General features: G+C 32.8%; 1 protein-coding gene across 2 annotated transcripts in view; it reads left to right on the forward strand.

The window, feature by feature from the left end:
- LOC137618227 (FYVE and coiled-coil domain-containing protein 1) overlaps window positions 1-10,696 on the forward strand; it is a 220,024-nt gene that overhangs the window by 61,824 nt on the left and 147,504 nt on the right. Inside the window, exons 1-2 of one of the 2 annotated variants that reach the window (XM_068348361.1) lie at window positions 6,150-6,246; window positions 7,146-7,357. The exons of the other annotated variant lie outside the window; for it this stretch is intronic. The gene's annotated coding sequence lies outside the window, so the exon portion shown is untranslated. Of the gene's footprint in view, window positions 1-6,149; window positions 6,247-7,145; window positions 7,358-10,696 lie in introns of those variants that run through there. 2 annotated transcript variants of the gene reach the window in all.

The raw sequence follows: 10,696 nt of genomic DNA on the forward strand, positions 1-10,696 counted from the left end.
ATAATAATGGTAATAATAATAATCATCATCATCATCATCATCTTCATCTCCTACGCCTATTGACGCAAAGGGCCTATGTTAGATTTCGCCAGTCGTCTCTATCTTGAGCTTTTAAATCAATATTTCTTCTCGAGTCTTTGAGAAGGGGAAAATCTAGTCAGGTGGAAAGTTCCAAATCTTACTAAAGCTGGGATTCGGAGATATTAAAACAAAATATGTAGACTGGTATTCGTAGGTGAATTTCCCGTGAATTGTAAGTGCCTGGTGTATATATTTACCTCGGCCAACGAAGTTGGTAGGAGGTTACGTTTTACCCCCTGTTTGTTTGTTTGTGTTTGTGAACAGCTTCCTGGCTACAATTTTAATCGTAGAGTAATGAAATTTTCAGGATTTAACTGTTATTTAAAAAGCTCTAAATGATTAAATTTTGGAAGGTCAAGGTGAAAGGTCAAGGTCACGGTCAAGCAAAATGTCCAATTCACGCAATCAGCCATAATTTTGGACATCGTTGTCACAGAGACTTCAAACTTGGTTCATATTTGAGTGTATGAAAATCCACACCAATTAATGCATGTTAAAGTTAAAGGTCAAGGTCAAGGTCGAGAAATAAGCTTCTTTGGCGGAGGTGTGCGCTCTACTGAGTGCCCCGCTAGTTTTTATTCGTATTCAGTGTTTGATATCGTATCCTGCTGAACTGATTGATAACAAGAGTTTTAACTGTATATTGTAAATTATGATAATGTCCCCATAACCTATTACGCCAGTCTATGCACGCAAATTTTCTTAGTTCATCAATCCGTGGTCTTCTCTATACAGAATTACCTTTATAATGGAAGATATGAAAAGGTGAAATAAAGGGAGTCATTGAAAAAATCCCTAAGGAGATTTAAATCTCCTTAGGAAAGGCTCTCTCTCTCTCTCTCTCTCTCTCTCTCTCTCTCTCTCTCTCTCTCTCTCTCTCTCTCTCTCTCTCTCTCTCTCATTAGGAATTCAAATTGGAATTTACTGCTGGGAAGCAATCCTAGAATCCTGAATTTCTAATTCGTAACAGTGAAATAATGTAAATTTAAAGATCGCTCATGGATGGCAGAGGCAAGGGAGAGTGACCATATTATACATATGATCAGTGCGCAAGCTTCCTCTCCCTCCAAGTTAGGACCAGGAAGGGCCAGGTAATGGCTGCTCATGACGCAGCAGGTAGAACTATAGGTTTTCTCAAACCCCACAATAATGGCAAGGTTACAGACACTTCAAAAAACGATGGAGCTTGAGATGTCTCGAACCCCAGTCCAGCAGATTACGAGACAGGGACGTTACCAATAGGGTAACACAACTCTATGAAGGAATTATCTGTGATCATACCCAGAAAGTCTTCACACGAACATTAAATTACTTCGACCAGTGACAGGATAGGATTAGAAATGAAACTATAAGAGAGATTATTCGAGTGGATGAGATTATGGTGAGGGGTAGTTAGAGATGGTTTGGACATGCTCTTCGCACTCCCCAAGAGAGATTAATTCACCAAACTTTCAACTGGATCCACAAGGGACTAGAAGAGTTGGAAAGCCCAGACCTACATGGCTGAGGACTATGGAGCGCGAAGTAGATGATGATGAATGGAGAAGTATTGAATTAAAATCTCAAGATAGAGACGACTGGCTAAATCTAACTGAGGCCCTTTGTGTCAATATGCGTAGGTGTTGATGACAATCAGTTTTAAGTAATATGTCTTTTGGAATTTTATAATTTCATGCAGGTAAACAGTTCACGATTTGCTTTCTTTTAAGAGGGGTTTACACCGTCCAACGGTTCGTCGAACCCTGTTGTCGAACCTGCTTGTCAAACGGTTCGTCGAACCCTGTTGTCGGACCTGCTTGTCAAACGGTTCGTCGAACCCTGTTGTCGGACCTGCTTGTCAAACGGTTCGTCGAACCCTGTTGTTGAACCTGCTTGCCAAACGGTTCGTCGAACCCTGTTGTCGGACCTGCTTGTCAAATGGTTCGAAGTGGTGGAGTCAGCCACAAATGCGTAAGGTTTGTGGACAAGGAAATCCCGCCCACAAAAGTCAAGCGAGTACAGACTTTCTACGAACCGTTCGACAAACGTGTTAGACAACCAAATACCCCGTTCACACGTTCGAACATCACTTCAAACATTTGTCTGTCAAACCGCGTTCGACGAACCGTTCGACCGTGTAAAACCGCTTTTATAAATCTACTGTATATTGTTTCCCCAATTTCGTTTCCTCCTCCCTGTTTTCCAGCCCCTAAAAATTTCTCCTTCACATGCATCTACGACCTGTCTCGACCTGCGGCATGGCCTCCCTAGCCCCAGCGCTACATATATTCTGCTGGTTGAATCGTAATCTTTCTGAAACATTTTCTCGCTATAGTCGAAGACTTCATCTCTGTTACTGGGTTTTCCCTCGTTATTTGGCTACATCTTTTGTTTCTTCTTCTGTTGTTGTTGTTGTTGTTGTTGTCGTTCTTCTTCTTCTTCTTGTTTTTTATTAGTATGAGACCTAATTCCCTCCCCATTTAATGAGACCAAAACATATGTATTATATAGTCCGTCTATAGACCATTATCCTCCTTTGCTAGGGCAATGTCACTGTCCCTTGCCTCTGCCATTCACAAGAGACCTTTAAAACCTTAAACCTGCTTCATGTTTTGAGTGTAAATACATTTCCAATCTGTGAGATTGCTCAATACTTCAGAGTCACTATAATTCGGCTAATGCAGTGGTTCCCAAACTATCTTACCTGACACCCCCTTTTTGCTTCCAGTAGACCCATACGCCCCCACTCCTCTCTTATTTTTATATGAAATGATTCTTACATTTATTTCTTAGCATTGTACAGGAAAATAGATTTCTGTTTGTATTACATTTTAATAATGAAAGCCACTCAAACAAATAATAGAACACTCCAGTAACTAAAAACGAATCATTTGGTTCAAAGTGAGCGAAAAAAATTTTGAACATTAGCATATTGGCAAAATTGAGTTACAATTTTAAGAATAGATAATTTGAAAACATGGCATATAATATTTGGAAATACTTATGAGACTAAGGCACAATTTCTGGTCAAATTTAGTGAGATGGATGCATGTATGTAATAACAGATATATATTTGTTATTTTAATGATTTTATTTTTCTATTAAACAAGTAATTTCGAGCAGATGACTTCACTCCCCCCTTGTATCGTCCTCACGCCCCTCTTGTATCGTCTTCACGCCCCCCTTGTATCGTCCTCACGCCCCCCTAGTGGGGCGCGCCCCCCAGTTTGGGAACCAATGGGCTAATGGGACAGGACTTGGGCCAAGGTAATTAGTCACTTATTTATTCAGAAGCGTTGGTCGCTCTTGGGAAACTGTGAGTTGCTCTCTTAACATAAACACCCCATTCACACATCATCACGAGAGCGAATTCTTATTTAACAAATTTAAAATCCAAGACAGAAAGTAGGAAAAAAGATTCACAATTTTGTTCCCGTTTTCTTTCTTCTGCTATATCTCTATTCCCGTTTTCTTTCTTTTAATATACTACCTTTCCCGTTTTCTTCTAAAATATCTCTTCCCATTTTCTTTTACTATACTGCTATTTCTGTTTTCTGCTCCCGTTTTCTTGTAAGATACCTCCCTTCCTGTTTTTTTCCTTCTAAAATACCTCTGTTCTAGTTTTATTTTTTGTAAAATATCTCCATTGCAGTTTTCTTTCTTCTAAGATACCTATAATCTCGTTTTCTTTTAAAATACCTCCGTTTCTAGTTTCTTCCTTAAGAAATACTTCCGCTTCATTTTCTTTATTCTAGAATACCTTTATTCCCATTTTGTTTCTTCTAAAATACATGTTTTTTTTATTCTAAAATACCTCTGTTCCCATTTTCTTTCTTCTAGAATACCACTGCTCCCATATATTTATTTTAGAATACCTCTTTTCCTGTATTCTATTTTCTAAAATACCTCTCCGTTTTCTTCTAAAATACATCTGTTCCCATTTAGTCCTGAAAATACCTCTGTTTCCATTTTCCTTCTAAAATACCTCCTTTCCGGTTTTCTTTGTTATAAAGTATCTCCTTTCCTGTTTTCTATCTTCTAAACTACCTATTCTCATTTTATTCATTCTAAAATACGTTTTCCCATTTTCTTCTAAAATACCTCCATTCACGTTTTTATTCTATTAAAATGCCTCCTTTCCCGTTTTATTTCTTCTAAAATATATGTTCCCAATTACTTTATTCTAAAATACCTCTGTTCCCGTTTTCTTTCTTCTAAAATACATGTTACCATTTCCTTTATTTTAAAATACCTCTGTTCCTGTTTTCTTTCTTCTAAAATAAATGTTCCTATTTTCTTTATTCTAAAATACCTCCGTTCCCGTTTTCTTTCTTCTAAAATACATGGTCCCATTTTCTTTATACTAAAATACCTCCATTTCCCGTTTTCTTTCTTCTAAAATACATGTTCCCATTTTCCTTATTCTAAAATACCTCCGTTCCCGTTTTCTTTCTTCTAAAACACATGTTCCCATTTTCTTTATATTAAAATACCTCCGTTCCCGTTTTCTTTCTTCTAAAATACATGTTCCCATTTTCTTTATTCTAAAATACCTCTTCCCATCTTCTTTTTTCAATCTTGCTGCCCAACCTCTTAACTTTTAGATTGAAGGGCCTCCTAGGACCCAACGCTGCACCTTATGCAATTAGACCCGGTAAATAGTGTGATCAAGAGTACTTAACCCTTTTGCCGTCTGTCAAACGTTACCGAATCGTGGTCAGGCCTTGAATGGGTGACCGGAATTAAAAACAGACACCACGGATTATTAATTGAATTTGCAACAGACCAGAGGAGTCGGGTCTGAGCAAACCTGAGTCAAGTTGAGGCTTGGAAACTAGCTATATTGTTTATTACTTCTCTTGTAGTTTGTTTATTTCCTTGTTTCCTTTCCTTGATGGGCTATTTATCCTGTTGGAGCCCTTGGGCTTATAGCACCTTGCTTTTTCAATTAGGGCTATAGCTTAGCATGTAATAATAATACTACTACTAATAATAATAATAATAACAACAATATTATTATCATTATCAATATTATTATTATTATTATTATTATTATTATTATTATTATTATTATTAACAGAAAATCACAAGAAAATAAGATATTGAAAACAAATTAAAAAATTCGAAAGAAAATAATAATTTATGAAGCTAATAATAATTATGTGCACATCTTACTTATTACCTCAAGGTCATGAAATCATGTGCCTTATATATACATGTTATATAATCTAAAGAGTCGAGTGAGAACAACAGATTATATAAAAGAAGAAGAAGAAGAAGAAGGTATTTCAGATAGCTTTTGCATCCTCCGGGGAGGGTCTCGCAATTTCTCGCATTTTCTCGCAGTTTCTCACATTTTCTCGCATTTTCTCGCATTTCTGTTCTTCCTGCAGCCTCTTTCTCTTCGTGGAAGTGAAAGAATGAGGATTGATAATAATGATAACGATAGTATTGAAGGTGATGATAATAAGTGATAGTAATATTAATGTGTATTTATGTTCTTTAAAGTGGTTTATTTCATATTTAATGGTTTTCACGGTGTTTTATGTGCGAAATCTTATGGTATACATATATATATATATATATATATATTTATATATATATATATATATATATATATTTATATATATATATATGCCTATACAATAATAAATTGATTATATACATATATATATATATGTATATATGTATGATATATATATATATATATATATATATATATATATATATATATATATATATATATATACACACGTGCACATACACACACACACACACACACATATATATATATATATATATATATATATATATATATATATATATATACACTTACATATACATACATACATACACACACACACATTCTTCAAACGCACAATCTGGCGTACCCATACACGTGTGCATCATGTATATTTGTGTATATAAAATAGAGACAGAGAGAGAGAGAGAATGAATGTATGTTTCGACTTGAGGAAGAGAGCGCACACCAACATGGTGTAATGCTGATGCCAGCCAGCTATGAGGCACGGTGCCAATCTTCTGGACCCCTGGGTGGGGTGGGGGGATGGGGGGGGGCAAGAGGCGAGTCCAAAGCGTTGTTTGGCCCTACGGTTCAGAAGTCGAGGCAGTGAACGTCCAAGAAGTCTCTCTCTCGGTCCCCTTTTTTTTCGGTTTACTCCCTTCGTAAGTGGAATATAGAAAATACTGTGGAAAGATAGTTTGTATATATATTTTTTTTTCGTGTTCACGGTATCGTTAAAGAGTGAATTAGAATATATATATATATATATATATATATATATATATATATATATATTTATATATATATATATATATATATATATATATATATATATATATATATATGTATATATATACATATATATACATGTATATATGTATATATATATATTATATAATATACATATATATGTATATATATAACTATATATGTACACAAATATATATATATATATATATATATATATATATATATATATATATATATATATATATATATATATATATATATATATATATATATATATATTCTTTACGAACCGTTGGAAAGACTGTACTATACTCCTGGTGTTGCGTAGAAAACATTTGCTTTGTGTTCAATCAGGAAAACTGTTCAATTTCATTTCAGTAATTATTTTACGTCGTGAACAGTTTTTTTTCATAAATACTGCCTTTTTATATGGCTTTTTCGCAGATTGATTAAGAAGTTTACAGTTTTTTTCATGTATTCTTATTTCAAAAGGAAAAGAAAATATTTTTGTTACTTTTGCACAGACTGATTAAAATATTAATTATTTTTATGTATTTTTATTTCGAAAAGAAAAAAAAAAATTTCTGTGCGACTTTTTTCACAATGACTAAGAAATTAAGTTTTTTTTTCATATATTTTTATTTAAAAGAAAGGAAAATTTTGTGTGACTTTTTCACACATTAACTGTGAAATTAATAGTTTTTTTTTTTTATATATTTTCATTTAAAAAAGAAAGGAAAATATTTCTATATGACTTTTTTTCACAATGCTAAGAAATTGAGTTTTTAAAAATCCATTTTCATTTCAAAAGGAAAGTAAAATTATTCAGGTGGATTAACGACAAAAGGGAGTGAGAAGTGGCTGTTCGAAATAGACATTTTAAGTGTCTACAATAGACATTTTAAGTGACTGTCCGAAATAGACATTTTAAGTGACTGTCCGAAATAGACATTTTTGCATAAGCAACTTTTGTGCAACGAAGCCCTGAGGTTATTGCAAGGAGAAAGCCTGGTTTGAGATTAGGTAAGTGGTTGTTGAATCTTCATCATCCTCGCCAAGAACTTTCTATTTTAATCATTTTTTGAACTTTCTATTTTAATAATTTTTTGAACTTTCTATTTTAATGATTTTTTGAACTTTCTATTTTAATCATTTTTTAACTTTCTATTTTAATCACTTTTTGAATTTTCTATTTTAATCACTTTTTGAATTTTCTATTTTAATCACGTTTTGAACTTTCTATTTTAATCACTTTTTGAACTTTCTATTTTAATCACTTTTTGACTTTCTATTTTAATAACTTTTTGAACTTTCTATTTTAATCACTTTTTGAACTTTCTATTTTAATCATTTTTCAACTTTCTATTTTAATCACTTTTTTAATTTTCTATTTTAATAAATTTTTTTAACTTTCTATTTTAATCATTTTTTAACTTTCTATTTTGATAATTTAACTTTCTATTTTAATTATTTTTTAACTTTCTATTTCAATCATTTCTTAACTCTATTTTAATCATTTTTTGACCTTCCTAAATAAGTTTTCGAACTTGTTATTTTAATAATTTTTTTTTTTACTTTCTATTTCAATAATTTTTTGAACTTTCTATTTTTATTCTTTTTTTAACTTTTTATTTTATATATTTTTGGGAGATTTTGAGTTGAGAGATTAGCCTATAAGTTGTATTCTTTGAATATTGTATTTTTTGGTGTTGTTGTAATCGTTTTGTTTGTTTTGAGATGTAGGATTATATTAATTGAAGGTTGTAATTTTGGGGAATTTTGAGATGCTGAATTACATTATTTTAGGGTTGTATTTTTGTTGGTTAAGAGACTTTGGATTATATTGATTGAAGGTTGTAATTTTGGGGTATAAGATGCTGAATTACATTATTTTAGGGTTGTATTTTTGTTGGTTTTGAGATGTAGGATTATATTAATTGAAGGTTGTTATTTTGGGGAATTTTGAGATGCTGAATTACATTATTTTTGGGGTGTAGTTTTGTTGGTTTTGAGATATAGGATTATATTGATTGAAGGTTGTAATTTTGGGGCATTTTGAAAGGCTGAATTACATTATATTAGTTTGTATACTTTGGATTATATTGATTGGAGGTTGTAATTTTGTGGGATTATGAGAGGCTGAATTACATTATTTTAGGGTTGTAGTTTTGTGGGATTTTGAGAGGCTGAATTACATTATTTTAGGTTTGTATTTTTGTTGGTTTTAAGACTTTAGATTATATTGATTGGAGGTTGTAATTTTGTGCGGTTTTGAGAGGCTGAATTAAATTACTTTAGGGTTATGTTTTTGTTGGTTTAAAGACTTTGGATTATATTGATTGAAGGTTGTAATTTTGGGGGATTTTGAGAGACTGAATTACATTATTTTAGGTTTGTATTTTTGTCGGTTTTGAAACTTCTGATTATATTGATTGAAGGTTGTAATTTTGTGGAATTTTAAGACGCTGAATTACATTATTTTAGGTTGTATATTGTTGGTTTTGAGACTTTGAATTATATTGATTGAAGGTTGTAATTTTGGGGGATTTTGGGATCCTGAATTACATTATTTTAGGGTTGTATTTTTGTTGGTTTTGATATGTTGGATTATGTTGATTGAAGGTTGCAATTTTTTGGTATTATGAGAGGCTAAATTACATTATTTTAGGGTTGTAGTTTTGTGGGATTTTGAGATGCTGAATTACATTATTTTAGGGTTGTATTTTTATTGGCTTTGAGACTTTTGAGTATATTGATTGAAGGTTGTAATTTTGTGGGATTTTGAGATGCTGAATTACATTATTTTAGGGTTGTATTTGTATTGGCTTTGAGACTTGATTATATTGATTGAAGGTTGTAATTTTGTGGGATTTTAAGACTATGAATTGCATAATTTTAGGTTGTATTTTTGTTGGTTTTGAGACTTAGGATTATATTGATTGAAGGTTGTAATTTTGGGTGATTTTGAGATGTTGAATTACATTATTTTAGGGTTTTATTTTTGTTGATTTTGAGACTTAGGATTATATTGATTGAAGGTTGTAATTTTGGGTGATTTTGAGATGTTGAATTACATTAATTTCGAGTTGTATTTTTGTTGGTTTTGAAATGCTATATTACATTGTTTAATGGTTATAACTTTGAGGAGTTTTGAGATACCTCATTACATTATTCAAGGATTGCATTTTTTAAATTGTTGCATTAAATCTCTTTTGTTTATGTAAGTATCTTAAGAACTAATGGTTTCATCACCCTGTTAGGTGCAATCGGTGCAATTGCGCCTCATTAAAAAAAATTGAGTATAGTTGATGACCTTTGTTTACCTTTCAAATAGATATTAACTCATATCCAAAGATAATCATGATGATGATTATGACGTTCTCCATCTATATGTTCCGCTTCGCCTTTATTATTATTATTATTACTATCCAAGCTACAACCCTAGTTGGAAAAGCAAGATGCTATAAGCCCAGGGGCTCCAACAGGGAAAATTAGCCCAGTGAGGAAAGGAAAGAAAAAGAAAGAAAGAGGAAGGCCAGCGAGACTCGTATGAAACCAGTTTGAACTGGGAATACTTTTAGTTAAGGAGGTGGAGTTAGAGGAAGAGGGAAAGGAGCCAGTGAGAGACATTTTTATAGATAGGGAAAAGACTCCACAGTGTGGCATATCTCCGATTCATTTGTTAGATTGTTTTACGTATTATATATGTATGTATGCATGGGCGTGATCATGTGATATATGGTCAGTCTCGAGGGCATTGTGCTGCTTGATAGGGCAATGTCACTGTCCCTTGCCTTTGCCATTCATGAGCGGCCTTTAAACCCTTTAAACCTTTAAAGGAGTGATATTACGGCTACCAACCCGTAAAGAATAATAACAAAGTAGGATAAAAATTACGGTCGCCTGTATTTTACTGAAATACGGATGAGAACAGTATATTTTTAAGAAGAATTTCCTATTAAAATTACGGTGTTTTTAACAGTATAGTACCAATTCCATTAGCTACAGTGGACGGTGGCTATGTTAGACCAACAGTGGACGGTGGTTAAGTAAGACCAGTCACATGCCTGTTTGTTAGTTTGTACGTTCACCTGATACCTTGAAGAAACTTTAGGTTTTTCCCGGCCTTGTTTTCTATTGTAAATGAATTAAATTATTATTATTATTATTATTATTATTATTATTAGCCAAGCTACAACCCTGGTTAGAAAAGCAAGATGCTATAAGCCCAAGGGCTCCAACAGGGAAAAATAGCCCAGTGAGGAAATAACTCCATTGGCGATTCAGCCTTGTCGATGCATTGCTGTGTGCCTAATTGTTTTTATTTTTTGGCAATCATCTCTCATTCTAATTTAGGAAGAT

The sequence above is a fragment of the Palaemon carinicauda genome, chromosome 24 (genome assembly GCF_036898095.1).
Source record: "Palaemon carinicauda isolate YSFRI2023 chromosome 24, ASM3689809v2, whole genome shotgun sequence".
Classification (NCBI taxonomy): Eukaryota; Metazoa; Arthropoda; class Malacostraca; order Decapoda; family Palaemonidae; genus Palaemon; species Palaemon carinicauda.